This window comes from Triticum aestivum, chromosome 5B (assembly GCF_018294505.1).
Source record: "Triticum aestivum cultivar Chinese Spring chromosome 5B, IWGSC CS RefSeq v2.1, whole genome shotgun sequence".
NCBI lineage: Eukaryota > Viridiplantae > Streptophyta > Magnoliopsida > Poales > Poaceae > Triticum > Triticum aestivum.
Window position 1 is genome coordinate 81977197 of NC_057807.1, and position 21050 is coordinate 81998246.

Consider the following 21050-nt stretch of genomic DNA (forward strand, 5'->3'; position numbering starts at 1 on the left):
CCTTCACAGATGATTTGAGTAGATATGGGTATATCTACTTAATGAAACACAAGTCTGAAACATTTGAAAAGTTCAAAGAATTTCAAAGTGAAGTTGAGAATCATCGTAACAAGAAAACAAAGTTTCTATGATCTGATCGCGTAGGCGAATATTTGAGTTACGAGTTTGGCCTTCATTTAAAACAATGTGAATAGTTTCACAACTCACGCCACCTGGAACACCACAGTGTAATGGTGTGCCGAACGTCGTAATCGTACTTTATGAGATACGATGCGATCTATGATGTCTCTTACCGATTTACCACTATCATTTTGGGGTTATGCATTAGAGACAGATGCATTCACGTTAAATAGGGCACCATCTAAATCCATAAGACGACACCGTACGAAATGTGGTTTGGCAATAAACCTAAGCTGTCGTTTCTTAAAGTTTGGTGCTGCGATGATTATGTGAAAAGCTTCAACCTGATAAGCTCGAACCCAAAACGGAGAAATGTGTCTTCATAGGATACTCAAAAGAGACTGTTGGGTACACCTTCTATCACAGATCCGAAGGCGAGATATTCATTGCTAAGAGTGGATCCTTTCTAGAGAAGGAGTTTCTCTTGAAAGAAGTGAGTGGGAGGAAAGTAGAACTTGATGAGGTAATTGTATCTTCTCCCAAATTGGAAAGTAGTTCATCACAAAAAACAGTTCCAGTGATTCCTACACCAATTAGTGAGGAAGCTAATGATGATGATCATGAAACTGCACATCAAATTACTACCAAACCTCATATGTCAACCAGAGTACGATCCACACTAGAGTGGTACGATAATCCTGTTCAAGAAGTCATGTTACTAGACCATGATGAACCTACGAACTATGAGGAAGTGATGATGAGCCCAGATTCTGCAAAATGGCTTGAGGCCATGAAATCTGAGATAGGATCCATGTATGAGAACAAAGTGTGGACTTTGGTGGACTTGCCCGATGATCGGCAAGCCATTGATAATAAATGGATCTTCAAGACGAAGATGGACGCTGATGGTAGTCTTACTATCTACGAAGTTCAACTTGTTGCAAAAGGTTTTTGACAAGTTCAAGGTGTTGACTATGATGAGATTTTCTCACTCGTAGTGATGCTTAAGTCTGTCTGAATCATGTTAGCAATTGCCACATTTTATGAAATCTGGCAAATGGATGTCAAAACTGCATTCCTTAATGGATTTCTTGTATATGATGCAACCATAAGGTTTTGTCGATGCTAAAGATGCTAACAAAGTATGCGAACTCCAGTGGTTCATCTATGGACTGGTGCAAGCATCTCGGAGTTGGAATATACGCTTTGATAAGGTGATCAAAACATATGGTTTTATACTGACTTATGGTGAAGCATGTATTTACAAGAAAGAAAGTGGGAGCTCTGTAGCATTTCTGATATTATATGTGGATGACATATTGTTGATTGGAAATGATATAGAATATCTGGATAGCATAAAAGGATATCTGAATAAGAAGTTTTCAATGAAAGAGCTCGGTGAAGCTACTTATATATTGGGCATCAAGATCTATAGGGATAGATCGAGGCGCTTAATATAGACTTTCACAAAGCACATACCTTGACAAGATTTTGAAGAAGTTGAAAATGGATCAGTCAAAGAAAGGGTTCTTGCCTGTGTTGCAAGGTGTGAAGTTGCGTAAAACTCAAAGCCCGACCAAGGCAGAAGATAGAGAGGGAATGAAAGTCATTCCCTATGCCTCAGCCATAGGTTCTATAAAGTAGGACATGTTGTGTACCAGACCTATTGTATACCTTAGCATGAGTTTGGCAAGGGAGTAAAATAGTGATCTAGGAGTATATCACTGGACATCGGTCAAAATTATCCTTAGAGGACTAAGGAAATATTTCTTGGTTATGGAGGTGATAAAAGAGTTCCTCATAAAGAGTTACGTTGATGCAAGATTTGACACCAATCTGGATGACTCTGAGTCTCGATCTGGATACATATTGAAACTAGGAGCATTTAGCTAGAGTTTCTCCATGCAGAGCTTTGTAGACGCAGAAATTTGCAAAATACATATGGATCTGAATGTGGTAGACCCGTTGACTAAACCTCTCTCACAAGCAAAACATGATCACACCTTAGTACTCTTTGCGTGTTAATCACATGGCGATGTGAACCAGATTACTAACTCCAATAAACCCCTTGGGTGTTGGTCACATGGCATTGTGAACTTTGGGTGTTAATCACATGGTGATGTGAACTATTGGTGTTAAATCACATGACGATGTGAACTAGATTATTGACTCTAGTGCAAGTGGGATACTGAAGGAAATATGCCCTAGAGGCAATAATAAAGTTGTTATTTCTATTTCCTTTTATCATGATAAATGTTTATTATTCATGCTAGAATTGTATTAACCGTAAACTTAATACACGTGTGGATACATAGACAAAACACAGTGTCCCTAGCGAGCCTCTACTAGACTAGCTCGTTGATCAAAGATGGTTAAGTTTTCTAACCATAGACATGGGTCGTCATTTGATGAACGGGATTACATCATTAGAAGAATGATCTGATGGAAAAGACCCATCCTTTAGCTTAGCATAATGACTGTTAAGTTTTATTGCTATTGCTTTCTTCATGTCATATACATATTCCTTTGACTATGAGATTTTGCAACTCCCGGATACCGGAGGAATACCTTGTGTGCTATCAAACATCACAACATAACTGGGTGATTATAAAGATGCTCTACAGGTATCTCAGAAGGTGTATGTTGGGTTGGCATAGATCGAGATTAGGATTTGTCAATCCGAGTATCAGAGAGGTATCTCTGGGCCCTCTCGGTAATGCACATCATGATAAGCCTTGCAAGAAATGTGACTAATGAGTTAGTTATAGGATGATGCATTATGGAATGAGTAAAAAGACTTGCCGGTAACGAGATTGAACTAGGTATAAAGATACCGATGATCGAATCTCGGGCAAGTAACATACCGATGACAAAGGGAATGACATATATTGTTATGTGGTTTGACTGATAAAGATCTTCATAGAATATGTCGGAGCCACTATGAGCATCCAGGTTCCACTATTGGTTATTGACCAGAGATGTGCCTCGGTCATGTCTACATAGTTCTCGAACCGTAGGGTCCGCACGCTTAACGTTCGATGATGATTTGTATTGAGTTATGTGACTTGATGACCGAAGTTTGTTCGGAGTCCCGGATGAGATCACGGACATGACGAGGAGTCTTGAAATGGTCGAGAGTTAAAGATTGATATACTGGAAGGTTATATATGTACATCGGAATGGTTCTGATATGGTTCGGGGATTTATCGGAGTACCGGGAGGTTATCGGAACCCCCCCGGAAAGTTATTGGGCCTATTGGGCCATAGTGGAGGAGAGGAGGCAGGCCACGTGAGGAGGTGCGCCCCCCCTTGCCCAAACCAAATTGGACTAGGGGAGGGGGCGCAGCCCCCCTCTTTCCTTCTCCCTCTCTCTCCCTTCCCCTTTCCCTCTCCGGTGGAAGGAAGGAGGGGGGGGGGCGAATCCTACTTGGACTAGGAGTCCAAGTAGGACTCCCCCTTGGCGCGCCCTCCTTGGCCACCGGCCTCTTCCTCCCCCTCCTTTATATACGTGGCCAGGGGGCACCCGAAAGCACAACAAACAATCTCTTACCTGTGTGCGTTCCCCCCTCCATAGTTTAACACCTCGGTCATATCGTCGTAGTGCTTAGGCAAAGCCCTGCACCGGTAAATTCATCATCACCGTCGCCACGCCATCGTGCTGACAGAACTCTCTGATACGTCTGCAACGTATCTATAATTTTTTATTGTTCCATGCTATTATATTATCTGTTTTGGATGTTTAATGGGTTTAATATGCTCTTTTATATTATTTTTGGGACTAACATATTAACCGGAGGCCCAGTGCCAATTTCTGTTTTTTTGCCTATTTTAGAGTTTTGCAGAAAAGGAATACCAAACAGAGTCCAAACGGAATGAAACCTTCGTAATGATCTTTCTTGGACCGAAAGCAATCCAACAAACTTGGAGTTGAAGTTGGGAACTCCATGAGGCGGCCACGAGGCAGGAGGGCGCGCCCAGGGGGGTAGGCACGCCCCCACCCTCATGGGCCCCTCGTAGCTCAACCAACGTACTTCTTTCTCCTATATATACTCTTGTACCCTTGCAACATTAGGGGGAGCCACGAAACCACTTTTCCACCGCCGCAACCTTATTATTTGGTTCTTCTCTGAATTCTTATATTATTTGGTTCTTCTCTGAATTCTTATATGGATGATTTGATATCTTTGCAAGTCTCTTCGAATTATCGGTTTAGTTTGGCATACTAGATTGATCTTTCTTGCAATGCTAGAAATGCTTAGCTTTGGGTCCAATCTTGTGGTGTCCTTTCCCAGTGACAGTAGGTGCAGCAAGGCACGTATTGTATTGTTGCCATCGAGGATAAAAAGATGGGGTTTATATCATATTGCTTGAGTTTATCCCTCTACATCATGTCATCTTGCTTAATGCGTTACTCTGTTCTTATGAACTTAATACTCTAGATGCATGCTGGATAGCGGTCGATGTGTGGAGTAATAGTAGTAGATGCAGAATCGTTTCAATCTACTTGACACGGATGTGATGCCTATATTCATGATCATTGCCTTAGATATCTTCATAACTATGCGCTTTTCTATCAATTGCTCGACAGTAATTTGTTAACCCACAGTAATACATGGTATCTTGAGAGAAGCCACTAGTGAAACCTATGGCCCCTGGGTCTCTTTCTTATTATATTGCATCTCTTTTATTTACATTGCATCTTGTTTACTATTTTACAATCTTTACTTTCCATTCTATACAACAAAAAAACCAAAAATATTTACTTTACTATCTCTATTAGATCTCACTTTTGCGAGTGACCGTGAAGGGATTGACAACCCCTTTATCGCGTTGGTTGCAAGGTCCTTGATTGTTTGTGTAGGTACTAGGTGACTTGTGCGTTGTCTCCTACTGGATTGATACCTTGGTTCTCAAAACTGAGGGAAATACTTATGCTACTTTGCTGCATCACCCTTTCCTCTTCAAGGGAAAACCAACACATGCTCAAGAGGTAGAAAGAAGGATTTTTGGAGCCGTTGCCAGGGAGATCTATGCCAATTTAAGACATACCAAGTACCCATCATAAACTCTTCTCCCTCGCATTACATTATTTGCCATTCGCCTCTCGTTTTCCTCTCCCCCACTTCACAAAATTTGCCCTTTTCTTTCGCCCTTCTTTCGTTTGATCTTGTGTTACCATGTGTCTTCTTTTTGCTTGCATCTTTGCTTGCTAAAAGTTTATGGATCCTCATCCACTCGATAATCTCTTTAATACATCCAATTATGATGAACCTATTGCTAGTGAGTTGAGTGCACTAGATTATCTTTATGAAGCTTTGCTTGAAATTCATGAATCTAAAAAATGTGATGAAGAAATATATGAAGTGATTCATGATAGCTCCTTGAATAAAAAGCATGACTGCAATGGTTTTACTATAAATTCTATTTGTGTCAATTGTGCTAATAACATGCAAAGCCCTAAGCTTGGGGATGCTAGTTTTGCTATGTCCACTACTTGTTGCAATGATCATGATTGGGGTGATTCTTCTTATAATCTTGAAAATTTATTTATGCCCCATGATGAATATGAGATTGATAATAATGTTTGCAATAATATTCAAAGTGGGTTTGCAAGAGTGCAACTTTAGATGCCACATATTTGGATGATGTTCAATCTTATGTAATTTTTGATAAAAGTGGGTTTGGAGAGGTCATGGCTTTAGTTAATGTTAATCCCACTATCTTGGAAGAGTGTCAACTTTGCATACATGTGGATCATGTTAAGAATATGTTTCGTGGTAGCTATATTGTTGAATTTGCTTATGCTCCTACATGTAATTATTATGAGAGAGGAAAATATGGTTGTAGAAATTTTCATGTTACTAAATTACCTCTCGTTATGTTGATATTGCAATTGTTTCTTTCCGCTTCGTTGCATATGCTAGTTTTGCTTGCCTTGATAATTTGTTTGCCTTTAAGATGCCTATGTATAGGAAGTATGTTAGACTTAGATGTGTTTGTCACATGTTTTATGATGCTCTCTTTGTGCTTCAATTCTTGTCTTTCATGTGAGCATCATTGAAATCTCTTCGCCTAGCTAGGGGCGTTAAACGGTAGCGCTTGTTGGGAGGCAACCCAATTTTATTTTTGTTCTTTGCTTTTTGATCCTGTTTAGTAATAAATAATTCATCATGCTACTGTTATGATTGTGTTTTTTGTGTTTTAATTAGTGTTTGTGCCAAGTAAAGCCTTTAGGATCTTCTTGGATGATAGTTGTTTCATCTTGCTGAAAAAGACAGAAACTTTGTGCTCACGAAAATAATTTTCATAAATAACAGAAAAGAGATTTTACCCTGATTATTTTTGCAGAATATAAATATACAAATTACCTGGTCGTCCTAACTTGGTAGAATTTTTGGAGTTCCATAAGTATTCGAACTACAGATTGCTACAGACTGTTCTGTTTTTGATAGATTCTGTTTTTCGTGTGTTGTTTGCTTATTTTGATGAATCTATTTGTGGTATCGGGGGTATGAAGCATAGAAAAGTTGGAATACAGTAGGTTTAACACCAATATAAATAAAGAATGAGTTCATTACAGTACCTTAAAGTGGTGGTTTGTTTTCTTATACTAACGGAGCTCAGGAGTTTTCTGTTGTGTTTTGTGCTGTGAAGTTTTCAAGCATTTGGGTAGATTTGATGGATTTTGGAATAAGGAGTGGCAAGAGCCTAAGCATGGAGATTCCTAAGGAACTCGAAGGTAAAATTCAAGGACAACCAAAATCCTAATCTTGGGGATGCCCCGGAAGGCATCCCCTCTTTCGTCTTCGTCTATCGGTAACTTTACTTGAGGCTATATTTTTATTCACCACATGATATATGTTTTGCTTGGAGCGTCTTGTATGATTTGAGTCTTTGCTTTTTAGTTTACCACAATCATCCTTTCTGTACACATCTTTTGGGAGAGACACAGATGAATCAGAATTTACTAGAATACCCTATGTGCTTCACTTATATCTTTTGAGCTATATAATTTTGCTCTAGTGCTTCACTTATATCTTTTTAGAGCACGGTGTTGGTTTTATTTTATAGAAATTATAGATCTCCCCTGCTTCACTTATATTATTTTGAGAGTCTTTTAGAACAGCATGGTGATTTGCTTTGGTTATAAAATTAGTCCTAATATGATGGGCATCCAAGATGGGTATAATAAAAACTTTCATATAAAGTGCATTGAGTACTATGAGAAGTTTGATTCCTTATGATTGTTTTGAGATATGAAGATGGTGATATTAGAGTCATGCTAGTAGAGTAGTTGTGAATTTTAGAGATACTTGTGTTAAAGTTTGTGATTCCCGTAGCATGCACGTATGATGAACCGTTATGTGATGAAGTTGGAGCATGATTTATTTTTTGATTGTCTTCCTTATGAGTGGCGGTCGGGGACGAGCGATGGTCTTTTCCTACCAATCTGTCCCCCTAGGAGCATGCGTGCAGTACTTTGTTTTGATGACTTATAGATTTTTGCAATAAGTATGTGAGTTCTTTATGACTAATGTTGAGTCCATGGATTATACGCACTCTCACCCTTCCACCATTGCTAGGCTCTCTAGTACCGTGCAACTTCTGCCGGTACCATAAACCCACCATTTACCTTCCTCAAAACAGCCACCATGCCTACCTATTATGGCATTTCCATAGCCATTCCGAGATATATTACCATGCAACTTTCCACCGTTCCGTTTATTATGACACGCTCCATCATTATCATATTACCTTGCATGATCATGTAGTTGACATCGTGTTTGTGCCAAAGCCACCATCCATAATTTTTTCATACATGTCACTCTTGATGCATTGCACATCTTGGTACACTGCCGGAGGCATTCATATAGAGTCATATTTTGTTCTAAGTATTAAGTTGTAATTCTTGAGTTGTAAGAAAATAAAAGTGTGATGATCATCAATATTAGAGCATTGTCCCGTGTGAGGAAAAAAAAGAGGCCAAAGAAGCCACTGAAAAAAAGGGGAGGCCAAAGAAGCCAAACAAAAAAAAGAGAAAAAGAGAGAAGGGACAATGCTACTATCCTTCTTCCACACTTGTGCTTCAAAGTAGCACCATGATCTTCATCATAGAGAGTCTCTTATTTTGTCACTTTCATATACTAGTGGGAATTTTTCATTATAGAACTTGGCTTGTATATTCCAATAATGGGCTTCCTCAAAATGCCATAGGTCTTCGTGAGCAAGCAAGTTGGATGCACACCCACTTAGTTTCTTTTGTTGAGCTTTCATACATTTATAGCTCTAGTGCATCCGTTCCATGGCAATCCCTACTCACTCACATTGATATCTATTGATGGGCATCTCCATAGCCCGTTGATACGTCTAGTTGATGTGAGACTATCTTCCTCCTTTTTGTCTTCTCCACAACCACCATTCTATTCCACATATAGTGCTATGTCCATGCATCACGCTCATGTATTGCGTGAAGATTGAAAAAGTTTGAGAACATCAAAAGTATGAAACAATTGCTTGGCTTGTCATCGGGGTTGTGCATGATTTAAATATTTTGTGTGATGAAGATGGTGCATACTTGTCGGTGTACTAGAGTAGGGGTACCCTAGTATCCCGAACTTGTGCACGGGCAGTTGCAGCGCCCCGCGGCAAGGCTTGCCGGGTGACCGCCAAGGTCCTCCGTGGTTCCTTTGGAGCCATTCAAGAACAAAGTATTCAAGCCAAGGAGACAAGGCCCCGGCAAGAGGAGCTTGCCGGGAAAGCCAACCAAGGCATCCCAAGGAACTTGCCGCGACGCGCCATGCGTCCCGGCAAGGCCCGGTGGGCGACAAGCTTCCGGGCGCGGCAAGACAACGGCCGCGGCAAGGCGCTTGCCACGGAAGGAAACCACTCTGTACCCACGCTCCAGCACATCCACCAACGTGTCGCCTTGGGGTCTTTCCAGACGCGCGTGGCGAGAGGCTGTGCAGCCAGCGGTGCGCGGTGGCATGCGACGTTGACAAGATTGCCATCGTGGCAAGCGGTGGCGCCCCTGACGGTCCCTTTCTGCACTATTTGGGCGACGCAGACGGGCATTTAATGCCTTTGTCCCCTGCAGTCAGGGTTAGGTAGGATGCACTGTACAGGTAGCTATACCAACCACCCCTCTTTTTCCACTTTTACCCTTGTCTACTTTGCCACTTGTCGGTGACCCCTTGAGCATATAAAAGGAGGCCCATGCGCAACGTAGAGGGGGTTCGGTTCGGAAACCAGAAAACACTCACACTCGGTCTCGTTAGCAGCTCGAGTGTACTGTAGTACTCAACACTCCTGAGCAAGAACTCAATACAATCAGACAAGCAGCAGTAGGAGTATTATCTCTCCGGAGAGCTCCGAAGCTGGGTAAACTGCTCGTGTGTCTCACCTCGATCCGCTCTTCGTGCGATCTCCGCCCCCCGCCGAACCGAAAGGGGCTCGATCCGCCGGTCCCCATAGGTGTTCGTGGATCAGCTTCCCCGACATCTTTGGCGCGCCAGGTAGGGGGCGTCGAGTTTGTGTGAACCTGATCCGGCGTGCACACGAGCCAGATCTTCATCTTCTTCATCGACATGCCACCGAAGAAGAAGACTTCGGCGGCAGCTGTTCCGTCCATGTCGATCCCACCATTACCGGAGCAATCGGGCGGTGGGGTAGACGCCGACGGAAGAACGGACATCGACGAGGGAGCTCACGACGCTGCCAGGTCCAAGGACAAGGCTGCGTAGACCTCGGCGTCCGTGCATGTTCCACGCCCATCTCAGGAGGCGCAGGACCGACAGCGTCATGGTATTCGCAGTACCATACGTTTGTTGGACCAAGATCGAGCTGGTGGATCTGGGGGCTCTCAAGACCAGCATGCACGCCAACGTGCTGGCACGAGCGAGGCACGGTCACCTGGACGGGATACTGCTCCTTCTAACATAGTTAGGAGTCCGAGCATATCCCGCTCCTTGCATCGTTCGCCACTGCCTCCCACCACTCCAGCAGAAGCTTTGGCGCGAGCTCAACTACTCCTGGATTACCCTCCAACGGAAGACAAGGTCGACGGATGGAGGGCCACCATTTAGAGTCTCATCGGCTTCGCCAACGGCGACACTCCGTGGCAACCGAGTACATCGCTGCAGCGGCAGGACCGCCAGGCACGAGCCGGTGGCGACGAAACCGGTGGGGGTGCAACCACCATGCACTCTCCACCCCGAAGGCCAAGATCGCCGACTCGACGGATCCACCTCGACAGCAACTCCACCGCATCATCGGATCCACGAGCTCGCCGCGATCAGCGCCAAGTTCTTTATCCTAACGATACAGTTCAAGGAGATACACCAGCCAGCTCAAGCTCTCCAGACGATCCCTTTATCCTGGCCATTTTCGGTCTGGGGGTTCGACATCCTCGGCCCCTTTCCCCGAGCTGTCGGGGGCTTTGAGTACTTGTACGTTGCAATCGACAAGTTCACAAAGTGGCCGGAAGTGGAACCAGTGAGGAAGGTGACAGCACAGTCAGCAGTCAAGTTCTTCAGGTCGATTGTTTGCCGCTTCGGGATCCCTAACAGGATCATCACCGACAACGGCACGCAATTCACGAGCCGCACCTTCATGCAATACGTCCAAGATCTTGGCGCCAAGGTCTGCTTCGCTTCTGTTGCTCATCCAAGAAGCAACGGTCAAGCGGAGAGGGCTAATGCTGAAGTGCTGCGCGGGCTCAAGACCAGGACTTTCGACAGGCTGCGCAAGTGCGGAAGGAACTGGATCGAGGAGCTACCGGTGGTTCTTTGGTCAATCAGAACGACACCAAATCAAGCCACTGGCCAGACACCTTTCGCTCTAGTCTATGGAGCAGAGGCAGTTCTCCCCACGGAACTCGTATACGGGTCACCTCGAGTGCTCGCTTATGATGAGCTTGAGCAAGAGTAGCTGCGACAAGATGACGTGCTGCTCCTTGAGGAGGACCGTCTTCAGGCTCCTGTACGAGCTGCTCGATACCAGAAAGCTTTGCGCCACTACCATAGCCGCAAAGTTAATGCCAGAAGTTTCGAGGAAGGCGACCTTGTTCTTCGGCGCGTTCAGTCCGCCAAGAATTCCAACAAGTTGACGCCGAAGTGGGAAGGCCCTTACCGGGTGAAACGAGTCACTAGGCCTGGCGCAGTCCTCCTTGAGACCGAAGATGGCATTCCAGTGAGAAACTCCTGGAACATTGAGCATCTTCGTAAGTTTTACCCGTAAGGCGCGGTTGCCGGAACCTGTTCCGGCAACCACCTTTTGTGCAAGTCTTGCCGATGTTGCATGTAATCCTTTGTGCAAAGCCGGGCGCAGAACCCGTGCATAAGTAAAGTTCATGTGCTCCGCACATCTTGTCAATTTCATGCTTTCTACTTTCTTTGCATGCGTTATCTGACACTTTGTGCAGCACCTACCCCCGGTAAGCAATAAAGAGCCGTAAGGCTCCATATCTTTATTTTCTCTTTTTTCTTTCTCTCAAAAAGGAAAGGAAGGTTCCCTCGCACACAAGTTTGCCGGGGGGAAAGGAGAAGATAATGGTGTGGACCAGGCGTCGTTCAAGCAAGTTTTTGCCTTACCGGAAAGCAAGTGACAGAAAAGCTAAGTTGCCAAAGTTTGAGCAATCAGTTTTTAAATTTTTAAGTTATCTTCCTCGAACGACCGTACTTTGTATGGAAAACCTGTGCGCGGAGGAACCAACTCGTAGCTAGTTGTGCCCTTACTTTGTTTCGAGTCTCCTCAACAACTTAAGTGAGCTGCCACTAGTTGCGACAAGGTTTCTTGTCGGAATCGGCACCGCCAGCAGGCTGCTGACGTCCCGCACTCAGCGCTCGCGGCTCAGGTGCCTGCACCGACAAGTTCCCTAAAAGCGTAGGGCAAAAACATACAAAGGAAGGAATCAAGTAAAGGAAATAACATAGAAATCTCTACCCAAAATAGAGTTATATTACAAGATAACTTGTCGCAGCTCTAATAGATTGTTCTTATAACATGACCAGCAGCGACAAGAAAAAGAGAAAACAGGCGGCCTAATCTACGCGATCGCCCTCAACCCTCTTGATCTCACTCACCTTGTCCACAATGGGTGCGACAAGGGCCTTGAGCGCTTCCAGATCAGCATCCGGAGGCAGGGACCTGGGGACGTTGGTGAGGTTGAGGCCTGGGTTGCGGAAGGCCACCTTCACCAGCACCTTCTGAAGAACTCCCGCGCAGATCTTGCGCGACTCGTCGGCCAGCTGCTTCGGGATCTTCTCCCGGAGTCGCTGGAGTGCCGTCGCCACGCCTTTGAAGAACAAGGTGAGCTTGGCGCTGGGTCGGAGGTGCTCATCGGAGGAGTACCCGAGATCCTCCATCCCCAGCTGCACCAGCTCCCCGTCGATGGCTGCGGCAACACTCACCAGACCCTCGGTCCAGTGTTCCACAGTCTCCCTAAAAGTATCTTGGGCGGCAGCAGCACTCGCCAGCAGCGCCTCGTCGGCCTTGATCTTCTCCGACAAGGACACCTCCCGCTCCCTAGCGCCGTCCAGCGTCTGAGTCAAGGTAGCCAGCTTCAACTCGAGATCTGCATTGGAATCCTTGGCGGCGCTGAGCTCCTTGCTCCTCTCAGCGAGAAGGCCCTGCAGCTCACCATGAGCGGCAGCGTCTTTCTCGCGCTCATGCTTGAGCGCGGCAAGCTCCTCACCGCTCGCCCTGAGATCGGCCTCCAGCTGCGCCACCTTCGTCTCCAGCTCCTTGGCAGCCTCGGCAGCTGCGGTAGCGTCCTTTGCTTCCTTGAGAGCCCCGCCAATTGCTTGCTCGCGCGCGGCAAGCTCCTCCTCGTGGCTGTCAAGGTTGACTTTGCGCTGCGCCAACTCTCCTTCCTGCGCAAATAGATTTTCGGCGACAAGCCATTGCTTCTCTTCAACTTCAGCCTTCTCGAGGAGGAAGGCTTTCCGCTCCTCGAGAAGTTGCTCCCACTCCTCCGCCAGGGACCGGAGGGCTTCCTGTCTGAGACACCGGAGCTCCTCCGCCCGCTTCTCGATGTCCACTCCCGCCTTCGCGACAAGTGCTTCTCGGGATGCCAGCTTCGCTTGTCCGGCGCGGTAGAGCGACAGCAGCTTCCGCAGCAACCGCTCCTCCTCAGGCTTGTCGCTGCTGCTGCTTGGCACGTCGACCAACGTTAGCCCAGCGGAGGCGAGCACCTCTCCATCCAGAATCTCTCCTTCGACCGGCGAGATGGGCGAACTGCCCCTGTTTCCCCTGCTTATAAAGAGGGAGGGGGCGGACGTTTCGTCCTTCTGAATAAATAAACCACCCACGATCTCTCCCACGACGCCGCATTCGACGCGTGCTGTTGGGGGAGGGCGCGGTGTATACGGAGTAAGATACGGCCTAATCCAGGCCGCGCGTGCCCGTGCCCTGTTTTGGGCTTGGCCCAATAGCGCTCGGCACCGTGTGTGGCCCAGGCCCGGGGGCTCCTATCGGTGTACTAGAGTAGGGGTACCCTAGTATCCCGAACTTGTGCACGGGCAATTGCAGCGCCCCGCGGCAAGGCTTGCCGGGTGACCGCCAAGGTCCTCCGTGGTTCCTTTGGAGCCATTCAAGAGCAAAGTATTCAAGCCAAGGAGACAAGGCCCCGGCAAGAGGAGCTTGCCGGGAAAGCCAACCAAGGCATCCCAAGGAACTTGCCGCGACGCGCCATGCGTCCTGGCAAGGCCCGGTGGGCGACAAGCTTCCGGGCGCGGCAAGACAACACCCGCGGCAAGGCGCTTGCCGCGGCAGGCAACCACTCTGTACCCACGCTCCAGCACATCCACCAATGTGTCGCCTTGGGGTCTTTCCAGACACGCGTGGCGAGAGGCTGAGCAGCCAGCGGTGCGCGGTGGCATGCGACGCTGACAAGATTGCCATCGTGGCAAGCGGTGGCGCCCCTGACGGTCCCTTTCTGCACTATATGGGCGACGCAGACGGGCATTTAATGCCTCTGTCCCCTGCCGTCAGGGTTAGGTAGGATGCACTGTACAGGTAGCTGTACCAACCACCCCTCTTTTTCCACTTTTACCCTTGTCTACTTTACCACCTGTCGGTGACCCCTTGAGCATATAAAAGGAGGCCCATGCGCAACGTAGAGGGGGTTCGATTCAGAAACCAGAAAACACTCACACTCGGTCTCGTTAGCAGCCCGAGTGTACTGTAGTACTCAGCGCTCCTGAGCAAGAACTCAATACAATCAGACAAGCAGCAGTAGGAGTATTATCTCTCCGGAGAGCTCCGAAGCTGGGTAAACTGCTCGTGTGTCTCGCCTCGATCCGCTCTTTGTGAGATCTCCGCCCCCCGCCGAACCGAAAGGGGCTCGGTCCGCCGGTCCCCATAGGTGTTCGTGGATCAGCTTCCCCGACAATACTAGACTATATGATTTTGTAGGGATAACTTTCTTTGGCCATGTTATGTTGAGAAGACATGATTGCTTTGTTAGTATGCTTGAAGTATTATTGTTTTTTATGTCAACATTCATGCCACAATAAATAAAATGACATTGACAATTATGTTAGGTAGCATTCCACATCAAAAATTCTATTTTTATCATATACCTACTCGAGGACGAGCAGGAATTAAGCTTGGGGATGCTTGATACGTCTCCAACGTATCTATAATTTTTGATTGTCCCATGCTATTATATTATCTGTTTTAAATGTTTAATGGACTTTAATATGCTCTTTTATATTATTTTTGGGACTCCTATTAACCGAGGCCTAGTGCATATTTTTGTTTTTTTTGCCTATTTTAGTGTTTTGCAGAAAAGGAATACCAAACGGAGTCCAAACAGAAAGAAACCTTCACGATGATCTTTCTTGGACCGAAAGCAATCCAGAAGACTTGGAGTCAAAGTATGGAACTCCATGAGGTGGCCACAAGGTAGGAGGGCGCGCCCAGGGGGGTAGGCACGCCCCCACCCTCATGGGGCCCTCGTAGCTCCACCGACGTACTTCTTTTGCCTATATATACTCTTATACCCTAGAAACATCAGGGGGAGCCACAAAACAACTTTTCCACCGCCACAACCTTCTGTACTCATGAGATACCATCTTGGGGCCTCTTCCGGCGATCTGCCGGAGGGGGAATCGATCACGAAGGGCTTCTACATCAACACCATAGCCTCTCCGATGAAGCGTGAGTTTTTTACCATAGACCATCGGGTCCATAGTTATTAGCTAGATGACTTCTTCTCTCTCTTTGATTCTCAATACAAACTTCTCCTCGATGTTCTTGGAGATCTATTCGGTGTAATACTCTTTTACGGTGTGTTTGCCTAGATCCGATGAATTATGGATTTATGGACAAGATTATCTATGAATATTATTTTGTTCTTCTCTGAATTCTTATATGCATTATTTGATATCTTTGCATGTCTCATCGAATTATCAGTTTAGTTTGGCCTACTAGATTGATCTTTCTTGCAATGGGAGAAGTGCTTAGCTCTGGGTTCAATCTTGCGGTGTCCTTTCCCAGTGACAGTAGGGGCATCAAGGCACGTATTGTATTGTATTTTATTGTTGCCATCGAGGATAAAAAGATGGGGTTTATATCATATTGCTTGAGTTTATCCCTCTACATCATGTCATCCCGCTTAATGCGTTACTCTGTTCTTATGAACTTAATACTCTAGATGCATGCTGGATAGCGGTCGATGTGTGGAGTAATAGTAGTAGATGCAAAATCATTTCGATCTACTTGACACAGATGTGATGCCTATATTCATGATCATTGCCTTAGATATCTTCCTAACTATGCGCTTTTCTATCAATTGCTCAGCAGTAATTTGTTCACCACCGTAATACATGCTATCTTGAGAGAGGTCACTAGTGAAACCTATGGCCCCCGGGTCTCTTTCTTATTATATTGCATCTCTTTTCTTTACATCGCATCTCGTTTACTATTTTGTAATCTTTACTTTCCAATCTATACAACAAAAATACCAAAAATATTTACTTTACTATCTCTATTAGATCTCACTTTTGCAAGTGACCGTGAAGGGATTGACAACCCCTTTATCGCGTTGGTTGCAAGGTTCTCTATTGTTTGTCCAGGTACTAGGTGACTTGTGCGTTGTCTCCTACTAGATTGATACCTTGGTTCTCAAAACTGAGGGAAATATTTACGCTACTTTGTTGCATCACCCTTTCCTCTTCAAGGGAAAACCAACACATGCTCAAGAGGTAGCAAGAAGGATTTGTAGCGCCGTTGCAGGGGAGATCTATGCCAAGTCAAGACATACCAAGTACCTATCATAAACTCTTCTCCCTCCCATTACATTATTTTCCATTCGCCTCTCGTTTTCCTCTCCCCCACTTCACAAAATTTGCCCTTTTCTTTCGCCCTTCTTCTGTTCGATCTTGTGTTACCATGTGTCTTCTTTTTGCTTGCATCTTCGCTTGCTGAAAGTTTATGGATCCTCATCCACTCGCTAATCTCTTTAAGAGATCCAATTATGATGAACCTATTGCTAGTGAGTTGAGTGCACTAGATTATCTTTATGAAGCTTTTCTTGAAATTCATGAATCTAAAAATTGTGATGAAGAAATCTATGAAGTGATTCATGATAGCTCCTTGAATAAAAAGCATGATTGCGATGATTTTACTATAAATTCTTTTTGTGTCAATTGTGCTAACCTTGGGGATGCTAGTTTTGCTATGTCCACTACTTGTTGCAATGATCATGATTGGGGTGATTCTTCTTATAATCTTGAAAATTTATTTAGGCCCCATGATGAATATGAGATTGATAATAATGTTTGCAACAATATTGAAAGTGGGTTTGGAAGAGTGTCAACTTTAGATCCCACGTATTTGGAGGATGTTCAATCTTATATAATTTTTTATAAAAGTGGGTTTGGAGAGGTCATGACTTTAGTTAATGTCAATCCCACTATTTTGGAAGAGTGTCAACTTTGCATACATGTGGATCGTGTTAAGAATATGTTTTGTGATAGATATATTGTTGAATTTGCTTATGATCCTACATGTAATTATTATGAGAGAGGAAAATATGGTTGTAGAAATTTTCATGTTACTAAATTACCTCTCATTATATATGTTGAGATTGCTATTGTTTCTTTCTGCTTCCTTGCATATGCTAGTTTTTGCTTGCCTTGATAATTTGTTTGCCTATAAGATTCCTATGCATAGGAAGTATGTTAGACTTAGATGTGTTTGTCACGTGTTTTATGATGCTATCTTTGTGCTTCAATTCTTGTCTTTCATGTGAGCAACATTGAAATCTCTTCGCCTAGCTAGGGCAGTTAAACGATAGCGCTTGTTGGGAGGCAACCCAATTTTATTTCTGTTCTTTGATTTTTCCTCAAGTTTAGTAATAAATAATTCATCATGCTACTATTATGATTGTGTTTTTTGTGTTTTAGTTAGTGTTTGTGCCAAGTAAAGCCTTTAGGATCTTCTTGGATGATAGTTGTTTGATATTGCTGAAAAAGACAGAAACTTTGTTCTCAAGAAAATAATTTTCATAAATCAAAGAAAAGCGATTTTACCCTGATTATTGTTGCATAAGATTAATATACGAATTACCCTAGTCATCCTAATTTTGTAGGATTTTTGGAGTTCCAGAAGTATTCTAACATTACAGATTGCTACAGACTGTTCTATTTTTGACAGATTCTGTTTTTCGTGTGTTGTTTTCTTATTTTGATGAATATATTAGTAGTATCAGGGGGTATGAACCATAGAGAAGTTGGAATACAGTAGGTTTAAAACCAATATAAATAAATAATGAGTTCATTACAGTACCTTAAAGTGGTGGTTTATTTTCTTATACTAACGGTGCTCACGAGTTTTCTGTTGTGTTTTGTGTTGTGAAGTTTTCAAGCATTTGGGTAGATTTGATTGATTTTGGAATAAGGAGTGGCAAGAGCCTAAGCATGGGGATTCCCAAGGAACCCGAAGGTAAAATTCAAGGACAACCAAAAGCCTAATCTTGGGGATGCCCCGGAAGGCATTCCCTCTTTCATCTTCGTCTATCGGTAACTTTACTTGAGGCTATATTTTTATTCACCACATGATATGTGTTTTGCTTGGAGCATCTTGTATGATTTGAGTCTTTGATTTTTTTAGTTTACCAAAATCCTTGTTGTACACACTTTTTGGGAGAGACACGCATGAATCGGAATTTATTAGAATACTCTATGTGCTTCACTTATATCTTTTGTGCTATATAATTTTGCTCTAGTCCTTCACTTATATCTTTGCATAATTTTGCTCCAGTCTGCATCATTGCTACTATCATCTTTCAACTTAGTTTTCTCTAGGAACATATCAAAAATAAAATAGGGGATCTATATGCGAGCTATTGATCTACAACATAGATATGCAAATACTATCAGGACTAAGTCATGATAAATTAAGTTCAATTAATCATCTTACTTAAGAACTCCCACCTAGATAGACATCCCTCGAGTCATCTAAATGATTACTGTCGGTGCACAAAAGTAGGGGCTCTTTTTGTGCCCCTTTACCTGTGCAGGGGCAGTCAGAGCCACCCTCACGACCACACTTAGCAAGGCAGATGAGGGAAGCAGAAGTGCAAGGCTACCAGAGCAGCTCTCCAACCAAGGGCACAGAAGACGAAGTGATCACACAGGCTTCCTCCCGGCAAGACCCTCGGCTGGGCGGTCTACACAGCCCCGGCAAGAACCTTGCCGAGGCAGCTCGCCCAACACCAACATCGCAGCCACCCTTGAGCCTGAGAGTTCCGACACCATCGACCGCATTGGAACCAAGGCTCGGGAAGTGCCATCATGGTGGCATGCAGATCTTTGTGAAGACGGAGAGCCTACAAATCCTAGATGAGGACTAGAAGACAAGACAACCGCAAGGCTCCTTGCCGAGGATGCCCACGAGGCCCCGACAAGGCACCTTGCTGAAAACACCGGTCAGGCCCCGGCAAGGCTCTTGCCGGGGGCGCTCACAAGGCCCCGGCAAGACCCTTGCCGGGATATACGCGAGATCGCGGCAAGACCTTGCCGCCCCATCGCTGCCCCAGCTCGGCGGCCAACCCACCAACTGAAGCAAGTACCCATGTGGCAGTACGTGGATACTAATCCAAGTAGCCAAACACCTGCGTGGTGGCATATAGATCTTCGCGAAGACCCTACCACCACGCCAACTCAGCAGCCTGCCAGCCTACGTGGCGCTGCATGCCTCATTGGCCTGGACGCGTGTTGGAGCAAGGCGGAGCGGCGACGGACGGGATGGGCCTCGTTACCGCCCCCGATAAAGCAAGTGGACACCTAAGTAGCGCATTTAATGCACTTTGTCCTGTAATGATAGGTGATAAGCTTGTACAGTGTATACCTTTCCACCTCCTGTGTGCCACTGTGGCAGCCCCTTTTGACAATAAAAGGAGGCCCTAGGCGTACTGAAGAAGGATTCAGATCTTTTGGACGACACACGCACCGTAGCTAGTTGAAGAACCCAAGAACACTCAAATATACATAATAGTAGGACTAGGGTATTACGCATCCTCGCGGCCCGAACCTGGGTAAACGATCCTCGTGCTGGCTTCTAGACCCGCTCTTTGCACAACCTCGCGCCCGCCAACTCTAGCAAAAGGGATCCCAGTGATCCCATAGGTGTAGTTTCCCCCGACAATTACGTCATCCAAATCAACTAAACCATGTCCGATCATCACGTGAGATGGAGTAGTCTTCAATGGTGAACATCTCTATGTTGATCATATCTACTATATGATTCACGTTCGACCTTTCGGTCTCTAGTGTTCCAAGGCCATGTGTGTACATGCTAGGCTCGTCAAGTTTAACCCGAGTATTCTGCATGTGCAAAACTGTCTTGCATCCCTTGTATGTGAACGTAGAGCTTATCACACCCAATCATCACATGGTGTCTCAGCACGATGAACTATCGCAATGGTGCATACTCCGGGAGAAGACTTATACCGTGAAATTTTAATAAGGGATCATCTGATAATGCTACCGCCAAGCAAAATAAGATGCATAAAAGATAAACATCACATGCAATCAAAATATGTGACATGATATGGCCATCATCATCTTTTGCTGTTGATCTCCATCTCCAAAGCACCGTCATGATCTCCATCGTCACCGGCTTAACACCTTGATCTCCGTCGTAGTGTCGTGGTTGTCTCGCCAACTATTGCTTCTACAACTATCACTAACGCATAGTGATAAAGTAAAGCAATTTACATGGTGTTTGCATTTCATACAATAAAGCGACAACCATAAGGCTCCTGCCAGTTGCCAATAACTTTTACAAAACATGATCATCTCATACAATAACGTATATCACATCATGTCTTGACCATATCACATCACAACATGCCCTAAAAAACAAGTTAGACGCCCTCTACTTTGTTGTTGCAAGCTTTACGTGGCTGCTACGGGCTTCTAGCAAGATCTGTTCTTATCTATGCATCAAAACCACAATGGTGATTTATCAAGTTTGCTGTTCTAACCTTTAACAAGGACCGACCGCAGTCAAATTCGATTCAACTAAAGTTGGAGAAACAGACACCCGCAAGCCTCCTTTATGCAAAACTAGTTGTATGTCTGTCGATGGAACCAGTCTCATCAACGTGGTATGTAAGGTTGGTTCGGGCCACTTCATCCAACAATACCGCCGAATCAAAATAAGATATTGGTGCTAAGTAGTATGACGATCACCGCCCATAACTCTTTGTGTTCTACTCGTGCATATCATCTACGCATAGACCTGGCTCGGATGCCACTGTTGGGAAACCTAGCATGCAATTTCAAAAAAATCCTATGCTCATGCATGATCTATCTAGGAGATTCATCAACGAGAGGGGGAGAGTGTGTCCACTTACCCTCGTACACTGAAAGTGGAAGCGTTTGACAACGCAGTTGATGTAGTCGAACTTCTTCGCGTTCCGA